Here is a 16,026-nt window from a genome sequence, read left to right as displayed (position 1 = left end):
TTCCTCTTCCACTTATTAGAGTCCCTGGGATTACATGGGGCCATCCTGGATAAACCAGGATTATCTCCTTATTTTAAGGTCAGTTGATTAGCAACCTGAATTCTTTCTGCAATCTTAATTCCTCCTTGTTATGAAACATAACATGTTCATGGGTACCAGGGATTAGAGCATGGCCATCTGTGGGGGACCATTATTCTCTGTACCTCTAGGTGATAGCAGTTGGACTGTTGGTTACATATTCAGGGTAGTAATAACTTGTAGGTGGCACTAAGGAGTTTGTGGATGCTAGTAACATACTATATCTTGATTGAGTTGTCCTTACAGGGTTATGTTCTCTTTTTGGTAATAATGGGGAGGGCTTCAAGTACTAAAAAATTCATAATTTTTTCACACTTTTAATTCGTACATTAAATGTCACTAAAATAGTACATAAAAACACAAGAAAGGGATATGTAAAATGATTTTTAATCTAAAAGAATATGAAACATTATATAAGAATAAATGGATAATTTTAAGAAAACTTATCTTTTTTTTCAGAAAGGGACTATATATATGCCTAAATTGCTTTATGAAGAAGCTGTTGTATTGAAGAAAACTTTAAAATTTAAGGGAAATACGTTTTTGATGATAGAACATTTAACGAGATAATGTATTTGAATCATATTGTGTACTTGTGTTTATCATAAACATAACACCAAGAGCTGACAAAAATATCTCTTAAGATTCATGTAAGGAGTAAAAATAAAAATAATGTAATATTAAGCATCTTGGAGATAATAAAGTGACAACCTCAAAATAAAGTTGATTAAATCCATCATGAGCCATAAATTACCATATCATCATGCAAAATATATTATTGTAAATAGTGGACCTGTATGATCTCTCATAATGTACATAATCACAAAATGAGAATATTGTCTCAGAGCAGGGTAGAATTATGAAGAAATTTATGTTTGCATTTTTATCTATATATTTTTTCTGAATTCATATAATATGGATTTTAATTTGAAAATAAATTAACTTTAAAAACTAGTTATACTCCCTTTTGCAAGAGTACTAGAATCACAACTAACTGCTGAATAATCATCGACAGGAAGACACTGGAACTCACCAAAGACAAAGGAGAAGCTGCAATGAGATGGTAGGAGGGCACAATCATAATAAAATCAAAACCCATAACTGCTGGGTGGATGACTCACAAACTGGAGAACAATTATACCACAGAGGTCCACCCATTGGAGTGAAGGTTATGAGCCCCATGTCAAGCTTCTCAACCTGGGGGTCTGGCAACAGGAGGAGTAATGCCCAGAGAGTCAGACTTTGAAGGCTAGTGGGATTTGATTGCAGGACTTTGGCAGCACTGGGGGAAACAGAGACTCCACTCTTGGAGGGCACACACAAAGTAGTGTGTGCATCAGGACCCAAGGGGAAGGAGCAGTGAACCCATAGAAGACTGAACCAGACCTACTTGCTAGTGTTAGAGGGTCTCCTGCAGAGGCGGGGGTGGCTGTGGCTCACCGTGGGGACAAGGACACTGGCAGCAGAAGTTCTGGGAAGTACTCCTTAGTGTGAGCCCTCCCAGAGTCCACCATTAGCCCCACCAAAGAGCTGGATAGGCTCCAGTGCTGGGTTGCCTCAGGCCAAACAACCAACCAGGAGGGAACCCAGCCCCCCACCACCCCATCAGCAGACAAGCAGATTAAAGTTTTACTGAGCTCTGCTCACCAGAGCAACACCCAGCTCTACCCACCACCAGTCCCTCCCAACAGGAAGCCTGCACAAGCGTCTCAGATAGCCTTATCCACCAGAGGGCAGACAGCAGAAGCAAGAAGCACTATAATCCTGCAGGCTGTGGAAAGAAAACCACATTCACAGAAAGATAGACAAAGTGAAAAGGCAGAGGACTACGTACCAGATGAAGGAACAAGATAAAACGCTAGAAAAACAACTAAATGAAATGGAGATAGGTAACCTTCCAGAAAAAGAATTCAGAATAATGATAGTGAAGATGATCCACAACCTTGGAAAAAGAATGGAGGCAAAGCTCGAGAAGATGCAAGAAATGTTTAGAAAGGATCTAGAAGAATTGAAGAATAAACACCTAGAAGAATTAAAGAAAAAACAAACAGATGAACAATACAACAATTGAAATGAACAATACACTAGAAGGAATCAAAAACAGAATGACTGAGGCAGAAGAACGGATAAGTGAACTTGAAGACAGAATAGTGGAATTCACTGCCACAAAACAGAATACAGAAAAAAGAACGAAAAGAAATGAAGACAACCTAAGAGACCTCTGGGACAACATTAAATCCACCAACATTTGCATTATAGGTGTCCCAGAAGAAAAAGAGAGAGAGAAAGGACCTGAGAAAATACTTTAAGAGATGATAGTTGAAAACTTCCCTAACATGGGAAAGGAAATAGCCACCAAAGTCCAGGAAGTCCAGAGAGTCCCAAGCAAGATAAACCCAAGGAGAAGCATGCTGAGACACATAGTAATCAAACTGAAAAAAATTAAAGATAAAGATAAAATTATTAAAAACAGCAAGGGAAAAATGACAAATGACATACAAGGGAACTCCCATAAGGTTAACAACTGATTTATCAACCAAAACTCTACAAGCCAGAAGGGAGTGGCATGATATATTTAAAGTGATGAAAGGGAAGAAACTACAACCAAGATTACTCTACCCGGCAAGGATCTCATTCAGATTTGACGGAGAAATCAAAAGCTTTACAGACAAGCAAAAGCTAAGAGAATTCAGCACCACCAAACCAGCTCTACAACAAATGCAAAAGGAACTTCTCTAAGAGGGAAACAAGAGAAGAAAAGGACCTCCAAAACAAAGCCAAAACAATTAAGAAAATGGTCATAGGAACATACATATTGATAATTACCTTAAATGTGAATGGATTAAATGCTCCAACCAAAAGACACAGGTTCACTGAATGGATACAAAAACAAGACCCATATATATGCTGTCTACAAGAGACCCACTTCAGACCTAGGGACGCATACAGACTGAAAGTGAGGGGATGGAAAAAGATGTTCCATGCAAATAGAAATCAAAAGAAACCTGGAGTAGCAATATTCATATCAGATAAAATACTTTAAAATAAAGAAAAAAAATAAAATAAAGAATATTACAAGAGACAAGGAAGGACACTACATAATGATCAAGGGATCAATCCAAGAAGAAGATATAGTAATTTTAAATATATATGGACCCAACATAGAAGCACCTCAATACACAAGGCAAATGCTAACAGCTACAGAAAAGGAAATTGACAGTAACACAATAAGAGTGGGGGACTTTAACACCTCATTTACACCAATGGATAGATAATCCAGACAGAAAATTAATAAGGAAACACAAGCTTTTAATGACACAATAGACAAGATAGATTTAATTGATATTTATAGGACATTTCATCTGAAAACAGCAGATTACTCTTTCTTCTTAAGTACACATGGAACATTCTCCAGGATAGATCACATCTTGGGTCACAAATCAAGCCTTGGTAAGTTTAAGAAAATTGAAATCATATCAAGCATCTTTTCCAACCACAACTCTATGAGATTAGAAATAAATTACAGAGAAAAAAAGTAAAAAACACAAACACATGGAGGCTAAGCAATACATTAATTAATAACCAAGAGATCACTGAAGAAATCAAAGAGGAAATCAAAAAATACCTAGAGACAAATTACAACAAAAAGACGACAATCCAAGACCTATGGGATGCAGCAAAAGCAGTTCTAAGAGAGAAGTTTTACAGCAATACAATCCTACCTCAAGAAACAAGAAACATCTCAAGCTAACCTTACACCTAAATGAACTAGAGAAAGAGGAACAAACAAAACCCAAAGTTAGTAGAAGGAAAGAAATCATAAAGATCAGAGCAGAAATAAATGAAATAGAAACAAAGAAAACAATAGCAAAGATAATAAAGCTAAAAGCTGGTTCTTTGAGAAGATAAACAAAATTGATAAACCTTTAAACAGACTCATCAGGGAAATGAGGGAGAGGACTCAAATCAATAAAATTAGGTGAAAAAGGAAAGTTACAACAGACACTGCAGAAATACAAAGCACCATAAAAGAGTACTACAAGCAACTCTATGCCAATAAATGGACAACCTGGAAGAAATTGACAAATTCTTAGAAAGGTATAACCTTCCACGACTGAACCAGGAAGAAATAGAAAATATGAACAGACTAATCACAAACACTGAGATTGAAGTTGTGATTAAAAATCTTCCAACAAACAAAAGTCTAGGAACAGATGGCTTCACAGGTGAATTCTATGAAACATTTAGAGAAGAGCTAACACCCATCCTTCTCAAACTCTCCCAAAAAACTGTAGAGGAAGGAACACTCCCAATCTCAATTCTATGATGCCACCATCACGCTGATACCAAAACCAGACAAAGATACTACAAAAAAAGAAAATCACAGACCAATATCACTGATGAATATAGACGCAAAAATCCTCAACAAAATACTAGCAAACAGAATCCAACAACACATTAAAAAGATCATACACCATGATCAAGTGGGATTTAACCCAGGGATGCAAGGATTCTTTAATATACACAAATCAATCAATGTGATACATCATATTACCAAATTGAAGAATAAAAACCATATGATCATCTCAATGGATGCAGAAAAAGCTTTGACAAAATTCAACACCCATTTATGATAAAAACTCTCCAGAAAGTGGGCACAGAGGGAACTTACCTCAATATAATTAAGGCTATATATGACAAACCCACAGCAAACATCATTCTCAATGGTGAAAAGCTGAAAGCATTTCCTCTAGGATCAGGAAAAAGACAAGGATGTCCACTCTCATCATTATTATTCAACATAGTTTTGGAAATCCTAGCCATGGCAATCAGAGAAGAAAAAGAAATAAAACAATACAGATTGGAAAAGAAGAAGTATAACTGTCACTGTTTGCAGATGACATGATACTAAACATAGATAATCCTAAAGATGCCACCAGAAAACTTCCAGAGCTAATCAACAAATTTGTTAAACTTGCAGGATACAAAATTAATGCACAGAAATCTCTTGCATTCCTATACACTAACAGTGAAAGATCAGAAAGAGAAATTAAGGAAACAATCATATTCACCATTGGAACAAAAAGACTAAAATCCCTAGGAATAAACCTACCTAAGGAGGTAAAAGACCTGTACTCAGAAAATTATAAGACAAAAAAAAAAAAAAAAAAAAAAAAGAAAACTATAATACACTGATGAAAGAAGTCAAAAATGACACAAACAGATAGAGAGATATACCATGTTCTTGCATTGGAAAAATCAATATTGTGAAAATGACTATACTACCCAAAGCAATCTACAGATTCAACTCAATCCCTACCCAAGTACCAATGGCATTTTTAAAGAACTAGAGCAAAAAATCTTAAAATTTGTATGGAGAAACAAAAGACCCCAAATAGCCAAAGAAATCTTGAGGGAAATAAAACGGAGTTGGAGGAATCAGACTCCCTGACTTCAGACTATACTGCAAAGCTACAGTAATCAAGACAATATGGTACTGGCACAAAAACAGAAATATAGATCAATGGAACAGGATAGAAAGCTCAGAGATAAACCCACGCATCTATGGTCAACTAATCTATGACAAAGGGGGCAAGGATATATAATGGAGAAAAGACAGTCTCTTCAATAAGTGGTTCAGGGAAATTTGGACAGCTACATGTAAAAGAATGAAATTAGAGCACTCCCTAACAATTTTGATTGACATATATATACTAATATGTATAAAATAGATAACTAATAAGAACCTGCTGTATAAAAAATAAATTAAATAAAATTCAAAAATTCAAAAAAAAAAAAAAGAACACTTCCTAACACCATACACAAAAATAAACTCAAAATGGATTAGAGACCTAAATGTAAGACTGGACACTCTAAAACTCTTAGAGGAAAACATAAGAAGAACAGTGACACAAATCACAGCAAGATCTTTTGTGACCCACCTCCTAGAGTAATGAAAATACAAGCAAAACTAAATAAGTGGGACCTCATGAAACTTAAAAGCTTTTGCAAAGCAAAGGAAACTATAAACAAGACAAAATTACAACCCTCAGAATGGGAGAAAATATTTGCAAATGAATCAATGGACAAGGGATTAATCTCCAATATATATAAACACCTCATGCAGCTCAATATTAAGAAAACAAAATCCCAATCAGAAAATGGGCAGAAGATCTAATAGACATCTCTCCAAAGAAGACATACAGATGGCAAAGAGGCACATGAAACACTGCTCAACCTCACTGATTATTAGAGAAATGCAGATCAAAACTACAGTGAGGTATCACCTCACACGGATTAGAATGGGTATCATCAAAAAATCTAAAACAACAAATGCTGGAGAGGGTGTGGAGAAAAGGGAACCCTCTTGCACTGTTGGTGGGAATGTAAATTGATATAGTCACTATAGAGAACAGTATGAAGGTTCCTTAAAAACTAAAAATAGAATTACCAGATGACCCAGCAATCCCACTACTGGGCATATATCCGGAGAAAACCATAATTCAAAGAGATACATGCACCCCACTGTTCATTGCAGAACTATTTACAATAACCAGGTCATGGAAGCAACCTAAATGTCCATCGACAAATGAATGGATAAAGAAGATGTGATACATATATACAATGGAATATTACTCAGCAATAAAATGGAACGAAATTGGGTCATTTGTAGAGATGTGGATGGACCTATAGACTGTCATACAGAGTGAAGTAAGTCAGAAAGAGAAAAACAAATATCGTATATTAACGCATACATGTGGAATCTAGAAAAATGGTACCGATGAGCCGGTTTGTAAGGCAGAAATAGAGACACAGATGTAGAGAACAAACTATGGACACCAAGCGGGGAAAGTGGGGTGTTGGTGATGGTGGGATGAATTGGGAGATTGGGATTGACATGTATACACTAATATGTATAAAATAGATAACTAATAAGGACTTGCTGTATAAAAATAATAAAATAAAATAAAACTATTTATATACATACACATATATATAACATATATATATATAAATATCTATGCATATATAAACATATATATGTATGCATGTGCAGATACAAGTGTGTATATATATATATGTATATATGTATACCTATATATTTTTATTCATCTTTTTCATTTTTCTTCATAGTACTTATCAGGATCTTGCACAGAGAATTTATTTATTTATTAAAAACTAAGTTGTTCCATGACAGCAGTGTTTTTGTGTTATTTAGTGCTGTCGAACATCACCCACTTTCAAAACAATGAATTTCTTAGTGACGGTATCTTTATATGGTGGCCTTTGTATTTTATTTAAATTAAATATTTCTTCTATATATTTCATATTCCAACGTAATTTTAGTGTTTTCAAGGTTTTTAAGTATACACATATTCTATGACACTGTATCTTTCACTAGATAAAATGTGATATTATTTATTCCTAATTATCATTTCTGGATGTAAAGAGTTTTTAAAGTTTATTATTGCTTCCTTTTAATTTTCTTTCATAGACTTCTTCCACTCTTGTTATGCTTTCCTTGAGCTTTGCTATTTGGACCTCTATGAATACAGGAATACACTAGAATTTTATACAGATATTAGAATATGTTGCACAGTTTAAATTTGAATAAGTGCATTTTTTTCAGTGTGTTTGTAGAAAACACTCTATGTTTTTGTTTATATCCCAGTATATAAAGTAGATATTAGGCAGATAATTATTTTAAAATAAGTAAACTAATTGAAATTACCAAATGCCTTCATTTAGCAAACTTATACACACCATAAACTTTTCTACTTTTCCTGATTTAGCCTTAACTCAAAGACACATAACTAATTCACAATAATTTATATCCAAGTACAGTAACTAATATATCAGTCTGAAGTTATCAAGACATATTTTAACTTTTTCTGAAATTTTCCTCAAAACAGTAATTCACCCGTAACGTCTCTGACTGCTGTATTATCAGAAGTTTCTCTTTCCCCTCTACTAAATCATAAAGTGATGTGCGCAATTCTTATTAACTCCACTGAGTAGAAATCTTTAGGACGTGATGGATGTGACTATTCCCAAATGAAGCAGCTACCAGCTTTCAGAACTACAAAGGTGATTGCTGAAGATGATGGACTGCTAAATTCTTCAGGAGAGAGAATTTTTCTCTTAAGGTATGATAAACGACAGCAACTTCTGTGTTAATTTACTTTTCATTTTGCTTTAACTTCTTCATTTTTTTTAACTTAAGTTTTCTAATCCATCTTCAACTCAGAAGTGGCTTATCAAGTATTAGTTTTAAAAAACTATAAAAATATTTGCAGACACCAAAACTACTTGTTTAAATAGAATGACAAATAAAGCACAGTTTGATAATTTCATCACATTTAACTCAGTAATTCCTCTACAAACTTAATGATGGTCTTGCTAAATTGACCGTATTTTTTTTTTCCTGCAGCCACTGATTCAGTGAGTCTTGCAGTTGTTAGTGGTCCTAACAACTCTAAAATTCACAGTTCCTTGTGAGTTTTTGTCAGTATAGTATTACAACTACATACAACCAAAACAGAATTAGCTTTAGGATTTTGAAGTAGAATTTAATTTTTATGTGCTTATAGTAAATTATATAGTCATGTCATGTGAACATACAGTTTTTTTTTGTGTTTTTGTCATTGTGCAAGAAATCATTCCTTTCTCAATATATGCTTTAAAAATAAACTACAGCACATCCACAAATGCCTATTTCCATCTTTGATATGTTTATGTAGGCATAAAAGTGAATGAGTGAATCCTACAAACCTAACTATATGGATCTGCCAACATTTTTAGAACCTGTCCTGTTAATAATAATGAGAGTGGCATATTTTATTAGATGTAGAGTTCTGTGCTGTTTACAAAATATAATTTATTTCACCAATATTTATGTAAATGGATTGTAAAATATTCAGTGAGTGCTGCATTTGTGTCCCTTTCCTTTCCAGTTACTGATCAGGAAGCTAGAATGAATTATTATTGCCAGCTTACTCAAAAATTTGAATAATTAAAATATTATTTTCTTTCTTTCCCATGCCATAATTTAGCATTGAACTATCTTAACTACATGCAGTGCTAGCAAACTAGAGGTAAGGGAATTCAAAACTGACTCATATTTTGCCTGGTGTGTAAAACACTCTCTGCAAAATAATCCACCTGTGTTAGAATTTTAAGGTTCTTTTAATCCTTTTGGACGGCTGCAGATTTGACTAGCTTCAAATTAAGGGGCAACAATAATAGCAATTACACAAGGATAATAATAGATAACATTTATTGAGCTGATACTATGCAGCAGGCAATATACTGTGAGTTTTACCAGGAACATATCATTTAATCTTCACAAAATTCTACATGAATTACTAATATATTATCTGTAACGTATGAGGGGATTAATTTGTAGAGAGATTGACTTTTCCAAGGTAAAGCATCTTGTCAATGGAGGAATTTAAAACATTTTACATCCAGTTTCTCTAACTCAATCATGTGTGGCTACATATCTGAGTTGTCTCAACACAACACATTTTTAAAAGGAAAGTAGCTATAATGGTAGTTCTTGTTGAGGAAAGTTCATTAAGTGTATAATATATTTTGATTGACAGAAGTTGCCAACCCCAAAGGCCATAACACATAATCAGACTTATACTCTTCCCATTCATTGGCCCTCCTTTCCAAAATATTAGTGTATCTTCTCACTTTTTCAGATTTCACAGATTATTACATCTAAAATAGGTTTTTTAATACCACTGCCTGTTTTCCTCCAAATTATCACTAAAATTAGACATATATAGGGATCAAATTAGCTATGTGCTCTGAATATATTTTATCAATTTTGTCAAGGAAACCTGTCGAAGATAATATTTTTTTAGAGAAAATGTAAGCAGAAACAAAAATAAAGTATATGAAATAACATTTAACACATAATATATCATTGAATAAAATAAACCATCATTTTGTATCCAAGTAGGTGAATTACATGCTTTTTAATGAAGTATTATTTTAAGAGTAGCAGGAAATTTAGCAATGTTAACAAAAATAAGTGCTGTTAAATTCATAGTAAGATTCCTTTGTAATTCTTTCCTTAGAAGTAGTGCTTATAATTGTGTTCACTAGTAATTGGTGTGGTTTTAAATGTGTTATTTCCCAGAACAAACATTATCCTTTCTTGACAACAAAACAAATTTCTATCTCAATTGAAAATTCAATATCATACATAAGAATAACAATAGCTGTATTTATTTTCAAGAAAATAAAAAGGCGTGCTTGTGTACCATAACCACTGGTAGTAGCATTGATCTGAATTTTCTAGTCAAAGTGATAACACATACATATGTACACACATGATCATGAATACCAGAAATTATGAGAAAACACTATCATTATTGCAGATGGCACCATTCTCCTGAAAATTCCTAAACATAAAGCAAAGTAGAAAAATAATTAGAGTGTTCAATTATATGGTTGCATAAAATAAATCATAAAATAAAATCAATATTCCTTATCCATCATCAATAGGTAAAGACAGAAATTGTGAAAAATCCCACCAATAGGAGCAAGGTGCAAGAACAAACAGATCAATTCAACAGAATAGTGAGTACAAAACAAAAAAATCCAAACATATGTGGCCATTTATTTTAGGAAAAGTGAGATTAATCTTTTTAGTATCCTTATGGAAAAACTATAGAATTTGAGTCCTACTTCAACTCATTCTTGAAAATCAATCCCAGGGAAATTGTAGATCTAAATGTTGATGTTCAAACTATAAAGAAAACATGGAAGAGTGATTTCAGGGCTTTAAATTTTGGATAGTTTTTTACATATAACACAAACGTTGCTAATCTTAAGGGAAAACATTTATAAACTGAAATTGCACTAAAATTTAATGTACAAATTTGTTCATCATAAAACCCCTTTTTAAGAGTGAAAGGAAAACTACGAATAGTAGGAGATATATGCTACATGTATACCAAACAAAGATTCTGGGCCAGAAAGATTTAACTTCTGCATGTTAAAAAGGACATATTGGAAATATAATTTTTAAAATATTTTATAAAAATTGGATATCCAGCTGGTTAATAAGAATATAATAGTTGTTCAACCTCAATAATGAACAAGAAAATGCAAACTAAATCACAATATTATGCCACTGCATTTCCTCTGGATAAGTAAAACTGAAAAAAAAAGTAAACTAAATGATAATGCTGAGGGTTAAAATGTTTGTTGAATAGTAAGAATGTTCACGAATGCTGCTGTATGCAAATTATTACAAACACTTTGAAAAAATCTTTAATACTATTTGATTGGAACATATACATTCTCTTAGATAGATATTTACATCTAGATCTAGATCTATATTATACAGATGTAGATATAGGTACAACAAAAATGAGTACATAAGTACACCTATAGACGTACACACACATATACCTAGCACCACTCTTCATAATAGTCCCATTTAGAAAAAACCTAATGTTCAATAGTAGAATGAATTAAAAAAGACATACTATAAGGGTGTTGCCCAACACAATTGTTACCAGATATAGAACATTTCTATCACTGTGGTAAGAAAGAAACAGAACTAATCTGTGCTACACACAAAAATATAGATGAATTTAACAAACATAAATTTGATTGAGAGAGAAGAGGCACAAAAGGAGGAATACTGTATCATTCCATTTACATAAATCACAGGCAACCTAATCTATGATGTTAGAAATCATGATGTTTATTTTTCTTTTGTGGAGTAGGAAGAAGTCAGTGATTGAAAATGAGCATAAAAGGATGCTTCCGAAATACAGTTAATATTTATTTCTTAATCTGGATAGTAGCTACACTGGTATATTCACTTTGTGACAGTTCATAAACTTTTCACGTATGATTTGTTCACATTCAGTAAAAAATGTTATTTTAAAGAATCAGGAAAAAAATTAAGAGGAAACCTGAGAAGATCAAAATAATTAGAAAACAAAACCAAAAAACTAGTTTAACATCTTTATTTAACTGTTGTCAATTTTCACCTTGTCAGGAAGTGCATTTCTTATATTCAGTGTATATAATTATATGAATGCAAATTAATAGAAGTTTAACTCAAAAATGTGAAATATATTTTATTTTACATAGGACATAAGCCATTTGTTCAAACAATTTGATAACATGAATTTTTACAGGCTAAATTAAATACGTACAAATTTGAACTTTCATATAATATGTTACATTGAAGAAGGTCATATCTGTACTGGGAAATCATTTTAATAAATATTTTTACTGGAATTGTACTCCTTACATTACAAAGGGGTACCTTTCCAGTTGACGAAAAATATAGCTGAGGCATTAGACTCTGTTTATCTACACGGTTTCAGTGTTTCACTGATGTGAAAACAAGATCATTTTAGCTTAAGATGGGTAATTGAATTCTACCTAAACTGGCAAGTATAATTGACAAAACTTCATATTGTTCATTGTCAAATGTCACAAGTGTCAAATATCACAATATCAGTTTCAGTACCAGTTTCTTGAAATCCTTTTTTATAAAATAGCTTAAATATGTGAAAAATAAACAGGAGTTTCCTAGTAAAAGTATCACTGAATTTTAGGAAACAGTTGATCCAAGCTTTTCTTGCACCATTTGTTTTTAAAGTCAAGGTCACTTTCTGTAGGTGACATTTAACCTAGTAACACAACATATTAAAAAGCAATTCAGTTTAAAAAGTGCTGTTCTAAGTGAAAAAAGTGTGTTAGTTTCTGCTGTATAATGCAGTGAGTCAGCTACATGTATACCTATATCCCCTCCCTCTTGGACCTCCCACACACACACCCCCCACCATCCCACCCACCTAGGTCATCACAGAGCACAAAGTTGAGCTTCCTGTGCTTTATAGCTTGTTCCCACTAGCTATCTATTTTATGTATGGTAGTGTGTATATGCTATCTATTTTATGTATGGTAGTGTGTATATGTCCATCCTAATCTCCCCATTTGTCCCACCCTCCCCATCCCCCCTGTGTCCACGTCTGTTCTCTATGTCTGTGTCTCTATTCCTGCCCTGCAAAAGGTTCATCTGTACCATTTCCCTAGACTCCACATATATGCGTTAATATACGATATTTGTTTTTCTCTTTCTGGCTTACTTTACTCTGTATGACAGACTCTAGGTCCGTCCACATCTCTACAAGTGACCCAATTTTGTTCCTTTTTATGGCTGAGTTATATTCCATTGTATATATGTACCATATCCTTCTTATCCATTCATCTGTCATTGGACATTTAGGTTGTTTCTATGTCCTGGCTAACACAACATTGTAAAGCAATTCTACTCCAATTTAAAAAAAAGGAAAGAAAAAGCTAGACAGAAAAAGATTATTTCCAAAGGGTTAGGAAAGAAATTGATAGTGGTGCTTGCCACTGAGGAGGGCGCTGGCTGGTCAGGGCACAGAAGAAGTAAGAGCCATTTTACATTAAATACTGGTTTGTACTCTTTGAATTCTATACACTATTCATTCCAAATAGATTAAATCATTTAAATAATGTCAATACAAAAAAAAATCAAAAAAGTGCAAGACAGTATCTACAGTATATTTCTCTGTGCTCCTAATTTCCCAATACCCCTCAGCACAGGCCCTTAGAACACCTTCGAGAAACTACTAATGGGTGATCAGAAGACAGCTTTAGAATCAAACAACAGTTTTACTTAATTTTTCAGGTTATTGAAATAAAATACGTGAGAAAGATGAAGCATTTTATTCAGTATCATATATTTGGTCAGTGGTAAAATGAAGACAGAATTTTCCTCACCTTAAAAAAATGTTTATTTGCTATTACCAGCTACACTCTTTCCACTGGATACTACATCTAGGAAGTCTGGAATTATACTTACAGTGTGAGGAAGTATGTTGACTTGCTAAGGTAAATTTTTCTCCACATTTTAATTTTTTTTTCCTGCTCAAGTCTTTCATTACCAGAATCCTGGGGTTGAGAAAAGATACAAAAGTGTTTTCAGGAATTTCTAATTAGTTTTTCCAGCTTCTTTGCAAAACTTCTCATGTTTTTGTGAAAATGAAAAATTTTGTAACAAATTTGGTGTCCAGGGAAAAATATCATTTAGATGAAAGGAAATAAAATTTACTTCTTATCTCATAGGATAATTGAAGAAAAATCTCTCTCTCTCTCTCTTTCTCTCTCACTCTCAGGTTCTTCTGACTGGATATAAACAATCATGAGTTATCTTTCACCCAGAATCAGAATTACAATGTAACCACACACATTAATTTCTTCTTCTTTGTCAAATTTTTGGTCACAATGCTGCCACTGACCTTTAATATTATGTTAGCACATTTTTCTAAAATATCTTCTAACAACTAATGTATTTTAAAGACATTATTTGTACGGAATTCCTATTTAATCAAATATATATAATATAAACAAATATAAAATTTATATTCAGTTCCATTTATTATATCATTGTTTGAGCTACTCAAGATACAGAATATAGTCATAAGCAAAATGTTACTAACATACATAGTATTATTCTTGCCTTTATATTTGGCAGTTTTTTCCAAGACCAGCATGAGAATATTAACCAAAAATGAGGTGTAATACCCTGTTAAAGTTTCTCTCAAATCAACAGTATTCATTTATATTTATGTAGCCCCACGCTCTCAAATGTCTAAATTCTTTGTAATAATCTATAAAGGTCCAGCTCTCAAGGTACTTTTATTAGAGATGGAGCAATTGTGACTGTATAATTTATAGAAGGGACTTATATACTGAGTAGTAGGCAAGGATGTGTTTAACAGGCAAAGATCTAAATTTGTCACTCATAATATATTTGCTACTCTACAGAACTGCAATTATGCCAGCACATATAAACTATATGCAAAAATTATATTTACATACATTTACATTTGCCTAAAAATATGGGAAAGAAATAATGGTTCTAAAACAAGAATGAAACTTTAAAATTATATCTATATATACAATACATATGTATATATACAGGAAGTCGATGCCGTATATCTCTGGGACAAGTACCATTTATTAATTCAATCTGAGTAAAAGAATACAAATATTGATTAATACAGAAGAGATAGCTTACAATATACTTTATAGACTTTTTTTTCAGCACACAGCTTTTGATAAATGTTGTAAAGTTATATACACCAAATTATTTCACAGTAAAATATATAACATGAGAAAAGTGAGATATATAAGATAAAATTGATTAAAATAAAGATTGTTATAGGATTACTTTTAAAACCTGTAACTCAAAATTCTTCTGGGGAAATTGAATTTCCTTACTTAGCTCAGAATAGTTTTATTTTAGTTTATAGTTCACCAGTCTTTTGGTTCCAGATGATTTTGTTTCATCTTCATAATTGGTAATATTTTTATTCTGTATCATTTTATCCTTTTGTTTCATTTGGTAAAATTTTAGAGCACCCCTTATATACTAGCCAATATACTAGACACTAAGAATACAGTAATATTTCTTTTTTAAGCCCTCAAAAAGCTACATTTTTGAGGAAATAAACAATCTATATTAGCTATAAACCAGTTTGCTATTACATTTACTCATTTAATCCTCAAAAAATCTTTATGAGGTAGTTATGCTATTAACTCCATTTCAAAATGAAGACAATGAAATATTGAGTAAAACTTCAGAGTACAATGTTGTAGATATGGGCTCACACTTAGCACTCAGGAAGTATGACTTTATGACTCCAAGGTTCCTGCTCATAACTATTATATATGTGTATATATACATATATATGTGTGTGTGTGTTTGTATATATATATACACATATGTACATATGAAAGAGAACAAATGTAGAGAGATAGGAAAGCAGATGAGAGGTACATGGATAGAATTTCTTTTCATTTGCATATTTACCTTTAGCTTATCCTTTCTAAAGAATGAATTCACTCAAGGATATAATCAAAACTTTTTTT

The sequence above is a fragment of the Grampus griseus genome (assembly GCF_964374135.1).
Source record: "Grampus griseus genome assembly, chromosome: 3".
NCBI classification, from domain to species: Eukaryota; Metazoa; Chordata; class Mammalia; order Artiodactyla; family Delphinidae; genus Grampus; species Grampus griseus.
Note: the sequence above shows the minus strand (reverse complement) of the source record.